The sequence below is a fragment of the Pan paniscus genome, chromosome 5 (assembly GCF_029289425.2).
Source record: "Pan paniscus chromosome 5, NHGRI_mPanPan1-v2.0_pri, whole genome shotgun sequence".
In the NCBI taxonomy this organism is placed as follows: domain Eukaryota; kingdom Metazoa; phylum Chordata; class Mammalia; order Primates; family Hominidae; genus Pan; species Pan paniscus.
This window is the reverse complement of record NC_073254.2, coordinates 77,299,020-77,314,711: the sequence shown is the minus strand read 5'-3', so window position 1 is coordinate 77,314,711 and position 15,692 is coordinate 77,299,020. Positions and strand designations below refer to the sequence as shown.

General features: G+C 33.3%; 1 pseudogene; it reads left to right on the top strand.

The window, feature by feature from the left end:
• Positions 1-14,903: 14,903 nt before the first annotated feature.
• Positions 14,904-15,466, top strand: LOC100971790 (dihydrofolate reductase-like; annotated as a pseudogene).
• Positions 15,467-15,692: the final 226 nt, after the last annotated feature.

Genomic DNA, 15,692 nt, shown 5'->3' with positions numbered 1-15,692 from the left:
AATCAAAGTTGTTTTGTATATTCTGGAGCCCTTGAATTTCCACATATGTTTTAGAAACTGCTTGTCAATTTCTGAAGAAATAATGGAGCTAACATGTTCATAGAAATTATATTAAATTTGTAAATTAATTTGGGGAATATTGCCATCTTCACAAATTTTTGATCCATGAGCTGGAAATATCTTTCTGTTTTTAAATCTTCTTTATTTCAACAATGATGCTTATAATTTTCAGTGTGAACATTTTACATTTATTTTGTTAAATTTCTTGATAAGTAATTCTTTTTCATAATATTGTTACAGAAATTTTTAGAATTTATTTTCATAATGTTGATTTCTATGCATATAAGTACAATTGATTTTGTATATTGGTCTTTTATCCTGCCAAATTGACTTGACTCATTTATCAAGACTAACAGTTTTTTTATGAATACCTTAGAATTTTCTATATACAAGATCATATCACCTGCATACACAAATTGTTTTAGTTCTTTCTTTACAATCTGGAATTTTTTTGGGGGGTGGGGAACAAGACCAAATAGCCCTGGCTAGAACCTCCAGTAAAATGTTGAGTGGTATGATGAGAGCAGACAACCTTGCCATTAAGAATGATGTTAACTACTGATTTTTCATAAATGTCGTTGGTCAGATTGTGTGTGATTTTATCAAGAAAGGGGTAATTGATTTTGGCAAATCTTTTTTCTGCATCCATTAAGATGATCATATGAATTTTTTCCTTTATTCTTTAATATGGCATATTATACCAATTGATGTTTCAGATGCAAAACCAACTCTGCATTCCTGGGACAAATCCCACTTGGTTATGGCATTTAATCTTTTAAGATGTTCCTAAATTTAGTTTTCTAATATTTGGTTGAGGATTTTTTTCATCTAAATTCCTAAGAAGTATTTGTTTATAGTTTTTCTTTCTTGTGACATCTTTCTGATTTTGGTATCAACTGATTCAGATTTTGCTTTTCTAGGAAATTCTTTCCTTTTCCTTTATTTTTAAGAGATAGTTTTGCTATATATATGACTTTTTTGTGGATCATTTTTACTTCCTACACTTTGAAAAAGTCATCCCACTGCATTCTAGTCTCCATTGCTTCTAATATAAAGTCAGATGTTAATCTTGTTGAAGTACCCATGTATGTGATGAGTCATTTTTTTCTCCTGCTGTTTTCAAAATTTTTTTGTTTTTGGCTAACAGCATTTTCATTTTAATGTGCCTGGGTGTGGATCTTTTATGTTTATCCTACTTGGACCTTATTGAGCCTCTTATATGTGTAGATTAATGCTTTTTATCAAATTGAGGGAGATTTCAGGAACTAATTTTTTAATTTTTTTGGCTCCTTTCTCCTTTTTTCTAGTAATCCCATTTTGCATATGTTGGTGCACTTAATTGTTTCATGCATTTCCATGAGTCTCTGTTTACTTAATTTTGCTTTTTCTCTGTTCTACAGATTGCGTAATCTCTATTGAACTATCTTCTACTTCACAGATTCTTCCTTCTGCCAGTTCAATTGTACTTTCAGTTAATCTAGTTAATTTTTTTTTTGTCAACTCCATAATTTTTTGAGATGGAGTCTCATTTTCTGTCACCCAGGCTGGGATGCAGTGGCGTGATCTTGGCTCACGGCAACCTCCGCCTCCCAAGTTCAAGCAATTCTCCCACCTTAGCCTCCTCAGTGGCTGGGATTACAGGCACCCGCCATAACGTCCAGCTAATTTTTGTATTTTTTTAGAGACAGGGTTTCACTATGTTGGCCAGGCTGGTCTTGAACTCCTGACCTCAGGTGATCTGCCTGCCTTAGCCTCCCAAATTGCTGAGATTACAGGCATGAGCCCCCGTGCCTGGCCCATAATTTTCATTTTATTGTTTTTATACTTTCTTTATTTGATTTTTTTCTTCTATTTGATGAGACACTATCCTCAAACTTCACTTTAATTATTTACTTCTGTTTAGTTAGTTCCTTGAATATAGCCACAATGTTTTTAAGTCTTTATCTACTATATTTGACACCTGGGTTACATCAAACAAAATTTGTATTATCAACTTTTTTCCCCTGCATATGTGTCATACTGTCCTGTTTCCTTATAATTCTTATTATTTAAAACTGGTCATTTTAGATAATACAGCATAGCAACTCTGAATATTAATTTGCCCAAGCCTCTGAGGTAATATTGTTGTTTGCTTGGTCATGTTTTTATTTCGTAAGTGATTTGAATAAACTAACTGGGAAGCTGATTTCCTTTGTGTACAGCCTCTGATATTCCTGCTTAGAACATTTTTGTTATTGTTTCTATCAGTTAGCCTGGATACATTGGGGTCTTCTCTGCATCAGAATGATGCAGACTTATTTGTTAAATGTTGTGCTTAAGCTCTCTTAGACAGTTAGGTGTTTACCCTTTACCTTTGGATGTGTAAGTGGCTTTCACAATTCAGTAAGTTTACATTTTTTCCCCACATTCTGCCAGGTACTAGTAGCTTAAATTTTTCCTCTCTGATCTCTCCTAAAAAGGCACAGCCTTGGACACCCACACAATCTTCCAGACTGCCAGAGATGACTGCAATTTTGTTTTTAAGGCTTCTGTCCTGGGAGTTGTTACTGGTTCAGGGTAGCTTCTCATTCAGCCAATGTTTGGTTAGGGGTTGTACTCAAACCCCTTCTTCGTATCAACTAGGTTTCTGACTTTTACTGATACATCTGCATGTGGCTTGGAGAATGTCATTGAGTCTATTCAGAATGTTCCAGATTAGGTGCAAATTAGTGCTTGTGCAAAGCCTTCCCAATCCCCAGAATTGATTATGATTTCAGGAGAGTTCTTTTTGGCTGTTTACCTTTTTTTTTTCCTCAAAGTTTTTATTGCTCTGCCATTTTCCTTATTTCTATAAGTATCGTAATATTATGAGTGCCCTCTTCATTATTTTCTACCAAAATCTCCATCGTTTTCAACAATACTTTTAGGTGTTGAATTCTTCACCCTCTGTTCTAAATAACATGAGTCCCCTCAGACATGCTGAAGAACTGTTAGTCCTTATGGCTTGCTTACTCTGACAGAACTTCTGCATCATTACATAGAATCTGGGAGCAGAGAAAATGGCCCACTTTTTTTAGAGTGACACTCCTGCTCCACAAGTGGGTGCTGGAGGTGGTAGCAGCTTCTAAACTTCTTGTTTTGCCCCTTCTAATGGGGAAACTTTTTCCCTACAAACAATCTGAGGCAGGGTAATCAGGCACAGTATCAGCCTGCTGCATTACCAATGGAGCTGATTTACGGCTCAAATGCCTTAGACTCTCAGTTCTTACCAAGATTTAGTCAATTTTCTTGAAGGAATGATTCTCAATAAGCTGTATATCTTTAGAACAATGTCCAGAAATTTAAATGGTTGTTTTTTTTTTTTTTTGATAATTTTCTCTAGTTAAGTGACTGTTTTGGCAGAAAGCATATCTACTTCATTCCCCACTCCTCTATTTCAGAAGCCTGTCCCTGCTCATTCACTCCTGAGGGTATCTAGGCTCTTCTTCAAACCATCCATCAGAGTTTTGGCAGGGAACAGAGGCACATTCTGACATTAACTGAGACTAGTTTATTAAAAGTATGGACACTTTAAGAAACAACCAGTTTTAGTGAAGTATCCAGGGTATGGGAATATTAGGAAGCATTATTACAGGAATTAAAGGGGCAACAGAAGAAATTGTTTTAATTGAGTTTGTAGGGAGGTAAAAGCCATGAGAATGGGAACCCCAATGGGCTGTATCCGTGGATCCCACTCTTATTAATTAGTTTCCTGCTTTGTTGTGAGTTTTTAACCACTCAACCTCTACTGGTTTCTTCTTATCAGCCAGAATAATTCAGGTGCAGGGAAGAAGTGGAGTGTAACAAGGAAACTACAAACTCTTTTTCCTCCTTCCACAGTTGAATCTTTTGTTGGTTCTTTCTGTTGTGCAGTGGACCATACCAGGAATAGGTGAGAATGGATTTGGAGCAGGCAAATAGAGACTAATCAGCCCTACTACAAACATGATTACTCAAACATTCTAGATATTAAAGATTATCACAGCCTATGGCATTATGTTAACTACTACATCTGACTCCTTTAGATATTTTCACAACTGTGCATCCAGGCTGAGACTGACAATCAGCTTTACATACGATTATTTAAACTTTTTACCATTTGGACTCTGTAGAACTTATTCCTCCAGTTTTAATTTCTGGCCCTCAGCATCCCCACCAGCTTGCTAAAGGGTCCCTAAAAGGCCTTACTTCCTATACATTGCCTTGGCCTTTGCTAAGTATCAATTTTAATTATATCTAAGGATGAGCTAGCTACAAAATGTGCCTGAAGGCAGAAGATGAACTGAAGTGTGACTTGAGTTTATATGTTGAAGAAAGACTTACCATAAAGGTAATAATTTAATTTTGGTAAAGTTGATAAAAATGTCTTCTTTTTTAAAAACATAGTAATCTAAGAGAACTCAATGTTTTAAATTATTTTTTATCTGATAGAATAAAATCATATTATATATATTTATAAACTTGGAGAAGAACACTTACTTTTTTTTTATAGAAGGAGGAACTTCACTCAGTTTATTGGGTACCTGAAAATAATTTGAGTATAATTGAAAGGAGTATGACTTAAGGTATAATTAGATACATTTTAATACTGAATGGGTATATGACATGAAATTACATTCACTCAATTTTAGCAGTAGCAGTGTGTTAAACACTGTGAAGTCTTTAACATATATCAAGAATACATAGTTTGGACCACAGATACGTTTTGTCAGTTAAATCAAAGATTAACTTATATTGCCTTCAGCATTCTCAATTATTTTCCCATGAAAAACAAATAAAAATTACTTAAAATCTACATATTCTTAATGCAAAAATGTTAGTTTGAAAGCTTAGTCCTGACATTAATTTAAAATTTAACATTATATTGTAAAACATATTTAATATCCTACTATGGAATTGACAATTTTTTTTCCTTTCCTAAAGGCCTAATTGGTTATGATCTGTACCCCTTTCAAGAGAAGGGCATCTAATGTATTTACAGGAATTGGAATCCATCCTCAGAATAATGGGGGACACATTCAACAATTATGATTGCAAGAGATCACCTACTCTGGGATTTTTGAAATTTTTAAATAATTGATCAAGTATTTTAGACAGTGTGTGATTGGAAAATGTCTGGGAAGGTCAGTGAAACAAATTACAGTGCAATTCTGATAGGTTTGTGATTCTGCAATCCATCTTACAAAACCCATGTCTACAAGCAACAGAAGCCCAAGCGCATACTTATGACTAGATTTTCAAGGGAGTTGCAGCTTCTCATTGGGATTATAATTTAGTTTAGGGGGTTAAGAAAAATGCTACTTATGGAATTTGTCTTAAGATTGAATATCTCTAATTTTAACTTTCTAATTTAGCTTTCTGTGATTTTTGCATCCTGGCAGTGTTATATGTGTATTTGAAACTGAAGGTTAAATGAGAACATTTCATGCTCTGTCAAGAGAATTTCCTAAAGAGTGTCTCGAAAACAGGAGAATTAAAAGTGACATTGAATATAATTTTATTTGATACACACAATGAAAATGGGATGTAACTTTATCTAGTCAATGATACCTAGCCATAAGAATATTTTGATTCTTTGTGTTAGGAAACTATTTTCTTCTGTAAGTATTGTAACATAGTTTTCCCAACAAGAAGCAAGTCTCCATTTATCTGAATAGATCTTGGCAGTAAATTGTCCAAAATATACTAAGCCCTAATTTCCAAGTTGGCATCCTTGCTGGGGAAAGAGAAGGGATAAGTGCTGCTCTGAATGAGAGTTAAAGTGGTTGGTCCTCATCTGATGGAACGAAGTGGGAAACATGAAGAAAGGTTTTAACCCCAGAAAACTCTGATCATAGATAACAAACCATAAATTAGGACCACTATTTAGAAGCATATTTACCATGAAACTGATAAATTTCATGGTTTACAGCCCCTCATTTTCAAAGATTCTTTCTTGGTAGATATCCTATAAATGTGTTCAAACAAGTCATGTGTTTTTGTAACATTGCAAAAGTAACTCGTTGGTTAAAATAGCGCCAATCTACAGTTTTCTTGGGTGGTATTGGCTTAGGTATAGGCAATTTTGGGATCCAACAATAGGGATGTTGAGTTCAGATATATTCAGTTACAGTTTAACAGGTACAATTTTGCAATTCGTGATCACTTCTATCTTTAATTAAATTGTTGCTGCTGTCTTAGTCTAATAATGGTTACAATATTCCATAACCTCAATATTCTAACACAGGGACTACTGCCCAGCAGATGAAAGAAATATGATCAAATCCTACCTTTCCAAGCACAAGTAAGTAGGTAGTGCAGGAGAAATAGGGTTTGAAATGCTTACAACTCCAAGCTGATCTTCAGAAGGTCTAAATATAAGAGCTCATATATGGAAGTAAATTATAACAATTCTAAATATTTACCTGATATTACCAAAAAATGAGCTATAAAGCTGAAAGTAACTTTCTCAACTACCAATAAGAAACAATTTTTGATTATGCTAAAGAAAAAATATTTTTCATTCTTTCAATTTATTGTTATGAAAAAGCTATCAAAGGCTGCAGCTGCAAAATATTTAAAAAATGAGATATTATTATGGGGATAGATGAGGCAGTTAAATAAAAATGTGTTGTTTTTTCATGTTTTGTGATAACTTTGATATTTGTCAGCTTTTTAAAATTTGGAATTTCAAAAAAATGGGAAATATTTTCTCTTTCTAAATAAATATTCAATGTTGTGCTTAGTCTATGTTCTTTTGCTTTTGTAGGATATTGGAAATTGTATGAGCTTCATGTTTCACAAAACCCAGATCTGTTGCTTCCTTACTGTCTTCCATGATATTTTTTGCTCTAAACTTTCTGTGACCAAATCCTACCACCCTATTGCCAACACTCCCAGAAGACCTGGGATTAGTATGAAGTTAATCTTAAATCCAAAAAAAATCCATCAACTCTCCTACAATCTATTAACAGGAAAATGTTCAAATTACAAATTGTTTTTCTCTGGGACCAGGGATATATGATTCACTGAGGTAGATATTTGGTGTTATCCTTATCTTCACTATCAAATCTTACCCCATCCAAAATACTAGTTCTTTCCATTGTAGATGCCTAGAATTGAGCTTAAATTATACAGATATGTTAAGAAATTTTTAAATTAACCCCTTACACCTTCCCTTAATTACTCTAGCTATTTTAAAAGTCATTTCACAGTGGATTGTCAATGTTTCCTTTCTTAAGTGTATTAGTCTGTTCTCACACTGCTAATAAAGGTATACCTGAGACTGGGTAATTTATAAAGAAAAAGAGGTTTAATGGATTCACAGTTTCACATGGCTGGAGAGGCCTCACAATCATGTCATAAGGTGAACGGAGGAGCAAAGTCATGTCTTACGTGGCGGCAGGCAAGAGAGCTTGTGTATGAGAACTCCCTTTTATAAAACCGTCAGATCTCATGAGACTTATTCACTATCATAAGAACAACATGGGAAAGACCCTCCCCCATGATTCAATTACCTCCCACTGGGTCCTTCCCAGGACGTGGGAATTATGGGAGCTACAATTCAAGATGAGATTTGGGTGAGGACACAGCCAAACCATATCATCAAGCAAAAGCAATTTAAGACTATATGTTTGCATTTACTTAAAATTAAATTTTTAGAAAAATGAGGATGTTTTGAAATCCTTCTTGGGAAAATTCACTTTTTCCCTTTTTCAGTGTGCCCTACTTCCTTCCAGTAAAAAAATAATGAAGTCAGTGCTCATAGAAATTACTTGTGTGCTTCTCATATTATATATGGCTTTCTGTCTTAGATTTTAGTTACAAATCAAACTGACTAAATTTGTCAATAAGTGTATAAACTAATTGAGGACAGAAAAGACATCTTAATTCTTTGCAAATAATGAGTTCAGAAATATTTATTAAAATATCAGTACAATTTCATTGTTGCTCTTTATTGTGTAGTCATATCCAGAGTAATGTAGTAATTAATTTTTGGCTACCTACAGCTGATTACATATTTACATTTGATTAGAGAAAATATTGATTTGTTTTATTGAATTATATATCTTTTATAACTTGAATCTTTATTCTAGTTTGGAATCTGTCTTTTATTTTTAAGGATTTGACATTTTTATTTTTTAGTTATTTGGTTATTTAAAGTTATAAAATATGTGGAGACTTTTTTAAAAAAGTAAGATAGGGAACATTATAATATATAATCCACTATCTTTCTGCCACAAATTTTACCATGAGAAATGATGTTTTTGTAATATTTAACTCTTTAAATATAATTTACACAAACAAATTTAGTTAGATATAGTCTTGATAAAATATTGAAAAAGGCAGTATAACATATTTAATAAGAAAATTAAAAATATTTAACTTTAAAACAACAGTTATATTAGATACTGAAAATATAATATATTTCTATAGCATATTACTACTTTAGTGGCACATTTGCCAAATAAATAAGTCAATTAGACTGATGTCTTAAGAAAATCTCCCAATTGAAATGACATAATGACCATAAATTTTTACTATTTATACTAACAGACAATCAATTGGCCCTTAATCACCTTGATAAATAGCATTATAAATAGCACAAAAGAGTTCAGTTGAAAGTGACTCAGATGATCCTTTGCATTGATATTTCTATTGTATATTTTCAGAAATTATTTGGAATTGAATAAAGGGCAGAAAATGTATTTGAACAGCTTTTGTTAAGCATTTTATTAATTAATTTAAACATTTGTAACTGAACAGTTGACACTGCCTAAACAACAAAGTGCAAATCCTTTTCCTGATTATCAAATTTCCTTCCTTCCTTCCTTCCTCCTTCTTCTTTCTTACTCTCTCTTTCTCTCTTTCTTTCTCTCTCTCTTTCTCTTTCTTGCTTGCTTGCTTTCTCACTCTCTCTCTCTCTTTTTCTCTGTCTCCCCTTCCTTCCTTCCTTCCTTCTTTCCTTCCTTCCTTCCTTCCTTCCATGGCTAAGTAGTTACCAGAGGCTGGGAAGAATAATAATGGGATGAAGGAGAAGTGGGGATGGTTAAACAAGTACAAAAACAGTTAAAGCATAAATAACATCTAGTATTTTATAGCACAACAGGTTGACCACAGTCAACAATAATTTAATTTTACATTTTAAAATAACTAAAAGAGTATAATTGGGTTGTTTGTAACACAAAGAATAAATGCTTGAAGTGATGAATACCCATTTACCCTGACGTAGTTATTACACATTGTATGTCTATACCAAAATACCCCATGTACTCCATAAATATATGCTTCTACTGTCTTTTCTTAAAGCTCAGGTTTCTCTTCCTCCATTAATACTTCCAAAAACATTTCATCTCACTTTAATCTCTTTTCCCTTTCTGAACCTCTGAAACTTTTTAACCACTCATTACAAATTCATCTTTAAAATTCCTTATGGCTTCACATTTATCCATGTCTGAAAGAGTACACTCAAATATTTTGCACTGTAATTACCATTTCCCCTATTTTAGCTTTCCTATATCATCTCTAGTCTATGACATCATCTACATTTGTAGAACCCATTTATTTTTCCCTAGTTATCCACCTTATTCACTTTACCCCCTTATTGACCGTATCACTTTCACAACACACTTTCATGCCCCACCTTACACAAGTACCTTGCTGCACTGATCTGATAAAAACTCCTTTGACTAACCCAATAATTGTCTTATGTATATACATAATATCTAACAAATTGATATCTTCTAGGGCAAAAATTATGTAGCTATGTAGATCAGTGCCATTGCAAATCTAGCCTTCAGCCTCATTTGAAACTTCAGTGTGCATGGAGAATCCTTTTGTGTCTTACCTAGCTAACTCTATCATTTTTTTAATCTTCAACAATCTCTCCAGCCTTTGCATTTTTCTTAAGCCCCTTTCACAACATCCACCACAGTCACTTTCAATAGACTTTTTCCTTTTTTCTCTGACTCTAAATGGATGGGTTAAATTGAATTTATTTCATGAACTCCTTCAAATTCAAGATCCTGATAACAAAGTAAACAGGTTTGCTATGATATTCCTTCATTTCATTTAGTCCATGCGAAAAAGATACTCCATTTCCTCTTCAATTCAACCAGTTCATGTCCAGATAATGGCTTCTTTAAAATCACTGTAATCCTTCTCATCTACTAGATCTTCTTCTCTACTACTGCATTATTTTTAACATTCTACATGCTTTTTTTATACCTAAAGTCTGACCAGTCCTCTCTCCACTCATGAACAAATTTTTTATCTATATTTCTGTTCAGAGTTATATTTCTAATCTTGCCAGTTTTTGCAGTTTCTATTCAACCAAGTGCAGTTGAAAAATATTTTTTAAAAATAATAAAAATATAAGAAAAAACACAAAAACAATACAGTATAACAATTATTTACATAATGTTCACATTGCATTAAGTGTTATTAAGTAAACTAGAGATTATTTAAAGCATACAGAGCATGAAAATATTGTTCCATTTTATATAAGGTACTTGAGCATCTTGGGTTTTGGTATTCCCAAAAGGTCCTGGAATCAATCCCCCACAAACACCAAGAGAAACAACTGTATACATAGATTTGATACATTATTGTTTGCTCAAAATTCTCAATGTCTTCTCTTTAACTTTGTTTATAACCCAAATGTCTTAGCCACGCTAATCAGGCCTATCATGAGTCTAGCTTATCATTCAGCTGCCCTCAAACCACATACCTCACATTTCTTATGTACCACATATTATCTTTTATTTTGTATCTTAGTATATGTTGCTTCTTCTTCCTGGAATCCTTTTTCCCAATCTTTCCTGTGAAAATTCCCATATGTAACTTAAAGTTTGCCTGTTCTATAATATTCAACCAGACAGTTCATCTTCCAACGCCCTTATCCACCAGTTTGGGTTTCATACTCTTCTTTGTGCTCTGTGGCATTGTGCCTGCTTTCTTTCGCAGTTATCTCTGCAGTGGAGGTGCAGATAGCTTCATTTACCCAAGATCACATTAGCCTTCTTACAAAGGGCTTTTCTCCCAAAATTAGCTTGCTGCAAACCATCAAATGATCCCATTTATTTTCTTCTGCTTTTGCTTTAACATATAATATTTTAAAATGCTGAAGTTGTATACTCTGTCTTTAACACTGTGGGTAAAATAAATAGCACTGTTTAGCACATATTATGTCACATTTACTTGGCATGATTTGTATATTTTATTAAGCAGTAGGCATTGTTGAACAAAGTACTTAGTACTGTCAGTCTAATTCTGGGCATAAGGAACTGGATTGAAGTGTCTATGATTTATTGGTATGTAGTGGGCAGTGAGAGCCTCCCTAAAGGAAGGTTCGAAGATTATGTTTAGATATATGGATATAAACACAGAAAAATCTTCATCATTCATATTTTATCTCAGGTCCCAGTAGATAGTACAACTTTATTCATTTGTATATTTTATTTCTCCAATATATATTTATTGAGTATCCAATAGATTCTAGGCACTGTGTTAGTTCATGGTTATATGCTGGCTAAATACTGTAGTTGTATCTAGCTGTTTGACACAGTCTTTAATCTTACCATTTCAGTTTCAAATACAAAGTGACAACAATATCACATATCAAATAAGGAGAAAATAAATGCTTCTGATCTAATATAATTATTTGCAGGTATAAGGTAGACAAAGACAAATTCATGTCCAGCCTTGAATGATGCTAGAAGAAAAATTTCCATTAGATTTCTGCATAAGCCTTCATGTAGTCTCTATATGGATTATTAGCAGATTAGAGTCTTTATTAAGCAATGCATATCCACCTTATAGCTGAGGAACACTTTTCAGTTATTAGTAGTCTACTGGGTCAGAAAAAGTGTAGCCATTTTCTGTTTGGAAGTGAAGGAAGAAAATAACCATTTTCGAATACTTGTCATGATTCTGTCAGTGTGCTAGCCATTCTTATCTGGTATTCCATTTGATATAACAGATCTACTATTTATACTCTTACTCTCATTCCATGAATACTGATTCAAATATTATGAAAAAAGGCATTCCCAAAGGCAAATATATAATACATGTCAGAGTTATTAATAAGATTTTAATTCAGCATAATACTCTTCCTATTACCTAGTTGCTATATGATCAACAGCACTGGTTTGAATGGGCCTTCATCTGACCAAAGACACAGCAAAGTCAAATAATTTCTTGCTAGAGATGTGGCTGTAGAGTAGTAAACAAATGAAACCAGGAATAAGCACAAGAAAGCTTATTTGCTTTCAAGGAAATCATATTCTACAGTTAGCAAAAAATAAATTAAAATGTGAGGAACAGTCAGTATGAATATTTCAGGCCCGGTAGATAGTACAACTGAAAAAGAATTACATTTTGAACAGAATTAATAATATCACTTAATGGAGATGTCAACGGAAAAAATTCAATAGATGAAGAAATGTGTCCACCTAATAGATTTTCATGACAAGTTGCCAGGGAGGATTATTTCAGGAAAATAATACCACACTAGGTGAATTAGTGTCAAGATTTAGCCCCTCATACTTTTAGAACTATTTTGTAGGAATTTAAGCTCTCAAACCTGTCTATGAAGATCTTATTTTCTGCCTCAGAGCAGAGACAAACTAGCACAAGATCATCTTACATGATTTTCTATCCTCCTAAAAGGTTTCATGAGAATCTTAAGCTGAACATAATCCAGAAGTGACACTGATATTTTCCTTTTGAAACTATAGGTTTGGCTTTATTTGTTTCCCTTATCAGAACTAAACAGAAATTAAGATCGAAATTATTTTAAGATGTTTTTAAATGCAAATTTAAAGTATTTGTATCTAACTTGTATTTCAAATTTGTATTAAAAACATCTTAAAATAATTCCAGTCTTAACTTATTTTTAGTTCCCACAAGGGAAACAGATCAAACATGCCCGTATACAGTTAGAAACCCTCTGTAGTCCTTCCTTGATTGAGTCATTAAATAATATCTGGGTGTGTATTTTGTGCCAGGCTCTGAGCATGTACTAGGAATATAGAGGTACACAAAACAGGCATGGTCTCTGCCTTCATGGTGTAGCAATGTAAGGGAAAAACACTTCATAATATTTAAAAAATGCTTTAAGGATGTGAGCCATCTTGGTATACAGTCTAAATAATCCTTCCAAAATATGTGCTGGCACAAACATTTTAATAAAAAATGAAGTAACTTGCTGTTGGTTATTGTAAGGGGTAACTGACATTAAAGGAAATGTGACAGCTTTTTTTGCACATCTTCTGGTATTGCTATTGTGAAGAACTTATTGGAAATACAGAACCATTTGTTTATTCTCTGTAATGAGCATCTCTCAGTTTTGCTTTCCTGGTAACCATCCCTGCTATGGTCTGGTAACAACACCTGGATTTTCTGTGAGGAATTATTATTCTTTTATTGTACACAGTTTGTATGTCTATCAGTTCAGGTGCCCTGTGTTCTTTTTGCCAAGAAGCAGGCAAGAGACTCAGGCCAGAACAATTTGAGCACTTTTTTTTTCCTGGGCATTTTGAGTCAAAGAGCATAAAAACACAGATAAGGAAAAAGTTGATTTGTCCCCTGACAGGACCCTGAAGAGTTAGGCCAATAATTCTGCAGCCTATATTCTCTTTGTAGCTCTCTTCTTTGAATTTTCTTCAACTAAACCCTGCCCTAAGTGTTAGGGTACAATGGTGAACAAAAGAGATGTGATCTTTGCTCTGACAGTGCTTAAAACACAGTGGGGAGGATAGACATTTATCAAATAATCAAAGAAATAAATTAGTTGCAAATTGAGATTAAATAAAGGCCAGAAAAAGATTAAGATTTAGTATAAATGAGGTGTTCTTTTTAGTTAGTATCATGGAGGGTGTAAGCCCCTCCTCATCTCTCTTACTTGGAGGAAATTCTAAGATTCATTGAGAATTATAGTTTAATTTGGTGTATATACGTAGATACACATGAACTCACACAGAAAACCCCAAGAAACCGAAGACAGCCAGCAGCCTCCATCGATAGTTTGTTTGTTCTATCTGAGGAATATGTGGTACAAACAAAAGTGTTTTTTTTTAATTCAGTAGAATACTAACATCATCAAAACTAAAATGATATGAATCAAAAAGGTGAAGCAATTATAATACTGTTAAGCTTGTATGGAATAAATATCAGGCACTCAACACTTCACATTATATACTTAAAGTATAGGTAGCTAAGAGATAATTGAATATTACATGAAGGTAAACCATCTGCCTTAATGATTGTGGTAGATATTGCCTCACAGTTGAAACTTTTCTATGCAAGTCTTATATTTCTTTTGGAAGAAAGACAGTCATGTTGTATTTCTCTTTATAAATCATTTTCCATGACTCAAAAAGCAAAATCAAAACAAAAAAACCAAAAAAGTCATTATCAAAAATAAATTTGCCAAAACACTGAAAATATAAATTTAAGTAAACAAAGGTAAAAATCAAGGTTGAATAGTTATTTATTTACAGGTTAACTAATCTCCCCATATAACATTCATGCAACTGAAAACAGCAAATATTATAACTATACTTAAGCCTGTAAATTTTTAAATTTCTTATTTGGTTAAAAATATTTATAGGTGAACCCATTATCTAATTTATGGATTTAAAATATTTCTTATTAATCACAAAATATAATTCTGATAAAATATTATAAATATTAGCAATAATCTTAATCATCAAGAGTAACCCAAATCCAAGGAAGAAATGGAAATACTGATTGGCAATACAAAAACAAGAGTTAGAATTTCGCATGATTCTTGGTCTTGCATCCTGGTGTTGTGACCCAGCTCATAGGTGTTCACTGCTGTTGTCATGGTTCATCCGCTAAACTGCATTGTCACTGTTTCCCAGAAGATGGGCATCATCAGGAATGGGGACCTGCCCTGACCCCAGCTCAAAAATAAATTCGATTCCAAAGAATGACCACACCCTCTTCAGCAGAGGGTAAACAAAATTTAGTATTTTTTATTAGGAAGAACTGGTTCTTGATTACTGAGAAGAATCAACCTTTAAAGTATATAATTAATTTAGTTGTCAGTAGAGAATCCAGGGAACCACCGCAAAGACCTCCTTTTCTTGACTAAAGTCTGGGTGATGCCTTAAAACGTATTGAGCAACTAAAATCAGCAAATAAACAAGACGTGTTTTTTACAGTGGGAGGCAGTTCTGTTTATAAGGAATCCATGAATTGAGACCATTTTAAATTATTTGTGACATGGATCATGCAGGACTTTCAAAGTGACACGTTTTCTCCCCTAGAAGGTGATTTAGAGAAATATAAACTTCTCCCAGAATACCCACAAGGTGTTGTCTCTGATGTGGAGGAGGAGAAAGGTATTAAGTACAAATTTGAAGTATATGAAAAGAATGATTAATATAAAAGCATTTCCTGATTTATTTCAAGTTGTTCTCCCTTTCTGTAAAATCTTATATATTGTTACATTAAAAAAAAGATTTTGTTGACTTTAGATCTATGAATTATTATTTCTAAGCAGCATTTTTTATTCCCCATTAATCTTAATTAGACTATATCAAATACTATTTATAAAACATTCTTGCTATAAGTGCCTAAGTGCCTCTCTAAGGCCAAACTGTCTCCAG